General features: G+C 40.9%; 1 protein-coding gene across 2 annotated transcripts in view; it reads left to right on the top strand.

Annotated features, from left to right (window-relative positions):
* Prkg1 (protein kinase cGMP-dependent 1) overlaps nt 1-8,959 on the top strand; it is a 1,176,530-nt gene that overhangs the window by 669,867 nt on the left and 497,704 nt on the right. The window lies entirely within an intron of this gene.

The following is an 8,959-nucleotide window of genomic DNA, read 5'->3' as shown; positions in this document are numbered from 1 at the left end:
AAGGAAGGAAGGAAGGAAGGAAGGAAGGAAGAAAGAAAGGAAGAAAGGAAGGAAGAAAAGAAAAAAGAAAAGAAATGGTGGTTAACTCTTACTCTGAATTACTTTGAGCATCTATCAGTCAAATTAAAAACTAACTGCCTTGACTAAAAATGTACGTGTTTTCAACAAACAAGACTAACCAACAAAATCACCCAAATCTCTGACATATTTGTCAAATGTGGTATTTACAGCAGGGGTGGTCACACAAGTCTGGAAATCCAAGCACAGGGAAGCCTAAGACAGGCTCAGGCTCATTTTGAACTGAAGGATAGCATGGGCTATATATTGAGTTGCAGGCAAACCTGGGATATCTGTAAAACCTCCCCTCTCCTTTTAGCTATTTTTCAGAGATGAAATTCTACACAAAATTATAAATACTGTAGTCTTTGTGAGTCTGTAAAGTATATTAAAACACTAAATAAAATAAAATTCACCATAAACTGGGTATGGTGGATCACACCTTTAATCTGAGTATTTGAGACACTTCCAGGACAGCTTGGTTTACATATCTAGTTCCAAGCTAGTTGTAGATACTCAGTGAGGCCCTCAAAACATAAATAAATAAGATACACTTTAAAAGAGTTCACTATAGATAAAGTATATCAAATCTAGACATATTCTTAAGATGTTTTGAAAAGTTTTACCCTTCTGAGAATTAACTTGAGGACCTCAAGTCTACTACTAAATTATAATCCCCGGGGATATTTTTTATTTGTTTTGGTCTCTTAAGGAATAAGCAAAACACTCCACAAAGTTTTTTTCTAGTCCCTCCCCCTTCCTGTAGCTTAAAAATAATTCCATTTTCCCTTGGATTCAAGTAGTTCGTCATCCAGACCTTTCTGTTGATAGTAAATCTTTTGCCTCTTAGTAGAATTGTGACTTTGCATCTATAAAATCACTCAAGGAAATATGTAGGTCTTTTTATCCCTTGACCATCTGCCTCACATTTCTTATTCCATAAATATCTTTCCAAACACCGTCAGTATAGCAGTGTGAAAACCAATTTGTTAGAACAAATTCTCTGCATGAGTTTTGTGTACTGTTTTATCAGACTCACAAGTAAAAAAAAAAATCACCTCAAAAATGAAAGTTTTCTATGCCTCTCATATAAGAAACACAGATATCTGTTTGCTGAAGCCCAAGGGTAATTTAATGAAGCTCATAATTGGAGAACTATCCCACTTCAAGGGGAGAATCATACGATAAATATGTAGATGATAGGTTAATATGTATAGATGAGGTGGTTTTTTGTTTGTTTATTTGGGTTTGTTTTGTTTTTGTTGTTTGGTTTTGTTCACCTGTGTAGCCTCAGTCCCTGAAGCTTAATCTGTGGAGTTCTGATTATTTCACTATTTGAATGAATGATTTAAAATTTCTTTAGAGTGTGAGTATTAACAAACCATTTAACCTAGAAAGAAACCAGAGACATTAAATGGCACAGTCCCAATTGTAACTGCCTGCTGCCAGGATGCCTATTGTCTTATTCTTAGATCGATGATAATTCCTCCAGGAGACAATTTTTAAGAATTAGGTGTGCGGTGAAGTATCTAGAAATGGAATAAAGTAATCCAGAAAGATCTATATTTCTAAAGAAGGCTTCCTGGTAGAAATGGTACTGACGGATGGCTCACAATCTATTGCAGACAAATGGAACAGAAGCGATTCAGACAGCAGCTGCACTTGGCCAAGATATGACATTGGGACTTGTTTTTTTTTTTTTTATGACCTAAGATGCATGGCTATCATGTGATGGGACTTAGTATAACAGCTCTGACAATGAAATTCATGAAAACAGTTGTGATAGTAAAGTCAGTAGGATTCTTTTTGCCTCTTGATAGCAGAGGCTCATAAAAGCCAGTCACCTTGAGTTCCAGCTGAGCTTTTCAATCCTTTTCACCTACGTGTGGCATCTGGTCTTCCTACCTTTAACATCCTCTAAATGGAGCTTCCTTTTCCATACTCATCCCTCATCACTTTGTGTACTTTTCTCTGGCTGACCAGCGCACTTTACTTTTCGTTGTATGTAATCAGTGTTTTTCTTACCCCCCTCCCCCCGCTTCTGCCCATCTTGTCCCTGTATTCATGATTCCTCCTTCTCCCAGTTCTTATATTCATTTCATCACATTTAAGTTCTCGTTCTTCAATGCTCACCTCAATTTCTTTCCTACTGAAAGCAACAGTATGTGTTTGGTGGCCATGTATTAGAAGTATCTTTGAGTTAGGCAGTCATAGCGTCCTGCTTTATAGCTCACTGGAATTGGGCATAGAGATGTTAATGAGTTTGTCTAACTAGCACAGACAACTACTTTACATGTGCCACTTGAATCAAGAAACCACGTTTGAAAATGACCGTTCTATTCAATGAATGTCCCATATATACAGAGTAAGAGGCAAAGCTTGAAACCAGGTCTCCTGAAATTAAGCTTCCTATTGCTCAATTAGCCTAGCAGTCATGGGTCACTGAGGCCTGGACACAGCCTCCATTGGCCTTTTTCCTGATTAGCTCTGAGTGTTACTAATTGCAGTTTTGACATGACCATCAGTGCTATGGCAACAGATGGGCTGTACGTATAAAAACTGAAGCATGTTTTCCTTTCTGGGCCAATATAAAACCTCATTTCTATAAAGGAGCCAAGATTCCTCAGATCCCAAGCTAACCTTTTCTGAGGCATATTTCCCCCAAATTTGTAATACATTGAATATGAAAAGAACATAGAGGGAAGTAAATAGTAAATTCCACTTACTTATGATTCACTCTTGTTGGCAAGAAAAATATGTAAATTTGAGACTGTGAAAGTATACCACGGCCAAGTTAAATGGAGCCAAATGTTGTATAGTCGATTACCAGTCTATTGACAGGCTAAGAACATGAGGTACAAGGACAATCAAGGCTCTGGACCAGAATCAGCTGCTAACTTATTGACATCATCTGTAATCATGTCTAGGTCTTCAGTCTCTGCCAAGCAAACAATGTTTGCAGGGAGTAGGATGGAGGGGGTTAGGCTTCAGACTTTAATCTTAGACTTAGATTGACAAGGAATCATAGACCTTGGATGAATTAATTCTCGTTACTTCTGCTTTGGCATCTTTCAAATGAGAATACCATTACCCGCGTTGGATTGTTATGTAGAAGACATAACCTGTATTTTATCATTTCTCAGACTGTATTATTAATCTGCATTTGTATATAATGGTAGGATGCAAAGCAGAATTTTAAGTGGAAAGAGGTACAAACCTTATTTACTCTAATGTTACTTAGAGATGTACATTGTTCTTGTCACTGAAAGGACTGGATTTGATGGGCCAATGATCTGTTGTTACTTTGTATTATTTTAAACTTGTATAGAGATAACTCTAAGACAGGTAAAATTGTTCAAATATGCACATTTGTAGCTTTGTAGTTGAGTGTGGATTGTTTCCAGGCTCAATCCCATAAGACACTTCAGGAAGAGCTATACTAATCGTAGTAGTACTTTTTTCCAGTACTAGTATATTGGGTCCCATTACAGATGGTTGTGAGTCATCATGTGGTTGCCTGGAATTGAACTCAGGAGCTCTGGAAGAGCAGTCAGTGCTCTTAACCACTGAGCCATCTCTCCAGCCCCATGAAGTTCTTTTAGTGAACCATGAGATGTTCTCTTCAAATATTTGGTTAGCTATCATCCTCATTTTTATTAAACGGGCTTGTATGAACTTTTACGATGGATGGAATGTACAGACTCAGCTAACACTGCCTTGGTCCAGCACCTATTTGAGTGCAGGGCCATGTTCAAGCTGTCATTAAAAGGATTCCTTTTGAGAAGGCACTGCCAGACAAGCCCAGACATTCAACCCTAGGAAGGTAGAACTAATTGGACAAGAAGCAGAACTCCACCACTCTTGCTTCGAGCTGTCACCTGAGGGAACACAGAGAAAGCAAGTAGCCTCATAAGCGTGGAAAAATCTGAGCCTCGCAATTGGAGCTGAATAAAGATAACGTACTTAAGAGGAACAATTCATGGATCTTTTTAACTTTTATTCTTTTCTGTGAGCAGAATAGCCAAATACCCAACTTCAAAGAAATATCAGTTAGTTTCATAACTTTGGGTCGTATTTCACTTCTGAGGCACTGGGAGCCTAAGAATGGACCTATCGTGACCCTAGGTTATGGGAGAGTGGGCTTTCTGAAGAAGTCAGTTGGGGATCAGGATTAAAGACATCACCAACAGAACAACAGTGTGGCAGGGCATATTTGGACTCCTTGTCACAGTTGAATGCTCCTCAGAACACATTACTTCAGGAGTGCCTGTTTAAATTTGTCATATTACACTAGACTCCTGAGAGTTAGACATTTTGTTAAAATGTAAGATGTAGTATATATGAAAATGTCATAGCTAGTGCTCTGTGGTGAAGGTCCAGAAACCAACTGCAGCTACAGAGAGGAGCGACATTGGGGGTTATTTTAATACTCTCCTGTGACCTGTCATAACGCAGAGACCAGTCTGGTAGGGTTGCTGTGATAAAATACCACAGACTGGTTGGCTCAAAGAAGAGAAATGTTTTCTTGCATAATATCAAAAGGGCAGCAGCCTTGCTTTCTCCTGCGGCTACCCTCCCACTGTGTGGTCACCTGGCCTGGCTTCTGCTTAGACAGAGCCCTAGAGCATCTATCTTCTCATGAGAATATTTGGCAGATTAGATTGGCTCTTGGTGCTTATGGGCTCATTGAATCTCAAGTATTACTAGGCCCTGACATGAGATATAGTCACAGGAGACATAGTCACAGGATCTTCAAGTGTGCAACTGTGGGCGTTCACAAATAAGGGCATAGCAGCCAATGATGTTGTTATCTCCAAGAAAAGAAGGAACTGGGGTGTTTGTTTGTTTGTTTTTGTTTTTTCAGGATTTCATGATACTCTGTTCCATTCCCCTCTCCCAATCTGTGGGTGCGAGTACGTGTGCGAGTGTGTGCACACGCACATGTGTGTGTGTATGTTTGTGTATGTAAATATGTATATTGTGTAAATATGTATGTAGGTGTGTATATATTGCCCTCCTTCACACTTATTTGCATTGGCTCTTTTGTGCTGAAGATCTAGCCCTCTCCACTTTCTCTCCTTTGTTAACTGCTGTTTCAGTTCTCTGGGGATATCTCCTAGTGGCAAGCCAGGTTTACCCATTAGTTCAGTACAGCAAAGTGGGGTTGGATTCTGGGGTGAAGTGGAACTCGGATCCCAACTCTACTGCAGCAGGAAAGATCAACCCAAAGTGCCAAGAATTTATCTGTGGGGGGTCTCAGAGAGGTCCAGGGCAGGAGCTGGGTGGGACTCAGAGCAGCCCCAATTACCAAACAAGGATTTTTTCAATAAATGTGGTTATTGGTACAGCAGCATTAGTAAGGATTGAATCACTGTGGACTATGGATTCCAAAAGTAACTGTAGTGGACAAACATCTGTAACTCCACACATGAAGGCGAAGCACCCGTATGCATAAAATAAAAGATTTTTCAAAAGAAATGCTTACTTCATAATTTATGGTCTTCAGAAAACACACACTGTGTATATAACATACTTTCTTGAAGTTGAATATACATTTTTAAAACCCCAAACACTTCCATCCTTCATATAAAAAGATTGATAACTCCATCTCAGCAGTTTAATGACACAACAATAAACAGCCACACTGGCTTCCTTATTGTCATCTTCCGCACAGTCTGACGCTGACATTTAGATTGAAATCTGTATCTACTTTCTCATCTGGCGGGACAATCGGAGAACTTCTTCTCCCTGGCCTCCAGGTGTTTGCCAACTCCCACCAGGTTCTAGGAAACAAAGGGAGAGCCTGCAGGGAAACCAGGAAGTGCAAACGACCTATTCCTCCTGGGCTCCGTCTTTTGTTAAGCCTGAAAATGGAACCTTGTGTGTCAGCCCAAAGCCCGAAGGAGTCCACAGAAGAGAAGTTGGTGCCTAGAGGGAGGATAAAAACAGAACTGCAAAATCTCCTCTGCCTATTTAGTGGCTTGCAATCTGCTGCCAAGGTCCCAGGACGGGGGTAATTGTTGCAGCCATTCTTTGTCACCAGGGAGACTTCCAGAGAAAGGCCGGGTTCCAAGGAATCCTCCTGAGAGCAGGTGTCTGCAGATGGGGTGGCGAAGGCGGGCGGGGTTAGGGGGAGGGACAGAAAAAGCTTGCCTCCCCCCTCCCCATCCCTAGGAAAACCGATTTGAAGCTTTTCCGTGAGAGCCAGAGAAAACTAGAATACTACAGCTCTTCAGCACTTCTTCTTCTTCTTTTTTTTTTATTACATCTTTTCCTCAATTACATTTCCAATGCTATCCCAAAAGTCCCCCATACCCTCCCCCCTCCCACTTCCCTACCCACCCATTCCCATTTTTTTGGCCCTGGCGTTCCCCTGTACTGGGGCATATAAAGTTTGCAAGTCCAATGGGCTCTCATTCCAGTGATGGCCGACTAGGCCATCTTTTGATACATAATGCTGCTAGAGTCAAGAGCTCCGGGGTACTGGTTAGTTCATAATAATGTTCCACCTATGGGGTTGCAGTTCCCTTTAGCTCCTTGGGTACTTTCTCCAGCTCCTCCATTGGGGGCCCTGTGATCCATTCACTAGCTGACTGTGAGCATCCACTTCTGTGTTTGCATAGTCTCACAAGAGACAGCTATCTTCAGCACTTCTGACTACTCACTGTGCGTGCGCTGTGTGGAAGGAAGTCACTGGACTGCTTCTAATATGGGAGCTTCAGTGTGAGCCGAAATGTGGCGTTCACTAGAAGCATCCGTCTGATTTTCTCTCGAATTTTCATGGAGGATTATTAATGTGCAGGTTCAAGTTTGGAGCAGAGGCGCAGCTGTGTCTGTGAGGAGTTTCCATTCTGTCTGGATAAAGAAGACAGGATCTGAGTAGACAGTTTCCAAACAGAACTGTGACTTGTTTGAATTCCTTAGAGGTATATAGAAAAGGAAAATGATACTGCCCTGTGTATATCTGCTGACGGGAGTTCTTCATCATTCAGTGAAGCACCGAAACTGTGGCTTCTTTTTGTCATGCTGGTAATCCCATGCCAGAGGTCCAAGTGGTCACAGATAGCTTCCCTCTTGAAGCCCGTGCTAGTCTGATGGTGTCTGGCACTCCCCATCACCTAACAGAGGACTTGTGAGGGCTGTTAATTTAATCCAGGAGGATTGTGAGTTCAAAACCAGACTCTATTACAAAGACCATGTCTCAAACACAAAATCAAACAAACACGTAAGGAAGCTCGCCGCGGTAGTGCAGGCCTCTGTTCGCAGCACTGGAGGCAGATGCAGGCCACAAGTTTATGATTTATTGAAGGAAGAACACTGGGGCTTGGCAAAAGTGATTTTTATTGCTTCTGCTAGTTTTTAATTTTTTTCTTTTTTTTTTTTTTGTGCCAGTGTGCCATATTTTGGTGTGGTGTGTTCTGAATCCCATCAACATTTATGTAGTAAATCACTATATAAAATTCGAAGGCTTAGTCAAAATAATAATTGGAAAACTAGGATTTTAATACAGTACCTAACAGTTTCACTACACTACTATCCTTTGAGAACATAGGCTCCAAGTGCTGGTTAACATTTTTCCTCGGGTGTGAAAGATGTAAAACCAAGTGATTCTTATTAGATCAGCAATGTGATGGGTGGGCTAAGTGCTCTCTACATAATCACTATGAGGACTTCTTGACAGACAAAGGAGCTGAGCCATGCATAGGTGGATTTGACTGTGGTGAGACAATAAGTAAGAGATAGAGCTGGGAAATGCCTGTGTGCAGTTCCACAAAAGGAAATTATGAAGTCCCCCCCCCAAAAGCCTAGCTTGCTTTTTTTTTTTTTTAATAATACTAAATGTGAGCTTTTTCTCCCCAAGGAAAGATTCGTTTAAATTTCACTGGCAGCCAAATTTCCCAGCATTTCTTGCCTTGTCAGCTGCCTCTGTATTTTCCTGGAAGCAAAAATACAACATAAAACCAATGGGGAGAAACTGTGAAAGTCTGTGACCACACGACAGGACCCTGAAAAACCCTAGCAAAGGGTGATTTTGTCATTTATACCAAGGCACTGGAAGCGGCGGCTGCTCGAATAGGTGATTTACTCAAGACATTTTAGGTAATATATTGTATTGCCAAGAAAATTCATTGTTGTGAGTTCTTTCCTAAGCTTTGGTGGCTGCGTACTTATAAAAACAGATTGCTGATGAACCGTAAATTATTTCACAGAGGGGAAAAGTAGATCAGAGACAGCTATTAATTTAAGCTGTTTCACATTGAAACTGTCACTCCCATGAAAGAAATGCATGGCAGTTAAAATATGTGATTGTTTGGTAGAAAGAAATACATAAAACAGCAAATCTCATGTTTGGAGTTTGGAAAGGCATTAGTTACAGATAGGGTATTAAAATGGATTGAACATTTTCTAGCTTGAAAGCTGGAGTGACGAATGAGGAAGCATTCTGTAGACTCTTAAAACATTCTGCACACTTCAGGCTTGCGTGGGTTTCTGTGGCACACAAAGGATAGGGTCAGCAGGCCAAAGATCTCACTATCTATCTCTCAAGAAAAAGACAACCGAGCAGTATTTATAATGCCAATTCTTAGCAAGAATCTAGAAAAGAGTGACTTCAAGCTTATAGGTCAGTGTCTACTGCTGCTTTCACTTCTTACCCTTAAATGATGTTCATCATATGAGTGGTCATGCTTCTCTCTGTGTAGCAGAATGAGGCCACAGACCCTATCTATATATGTACCATGGGAGAGACAGCCATCCTTAAGCCTAGGACTGAGGCATGTTTACAACAGAGGGTGGTGTAAGAGAAAGAGAAATGATCAAAAGGATGTGTTCTAGAGGAAGAAGGATTCTCTCTCTCTCTCTCTCTCTCTCTCTCTCTCTCTCTCTCTCTCTCTCTCTCCCA

This window comes from Mus caroli, chromosome 19, assembly GCF_900094665.2.
Source record: "Mus caroli chromosome 19, CAROLI_EIJ_v1.1, whole genome shotgun sequence".
NCBI lineage: Eukaryota > Metazoa > Chordata > Mammalia > Rodentia > Muridae > Mus > Mus caroli.
The sequence above is the reverse complement of the archived record's forward strand: the minus strand, read 5'-3'. Positions and strand labels throughout refer to the sequence as shown.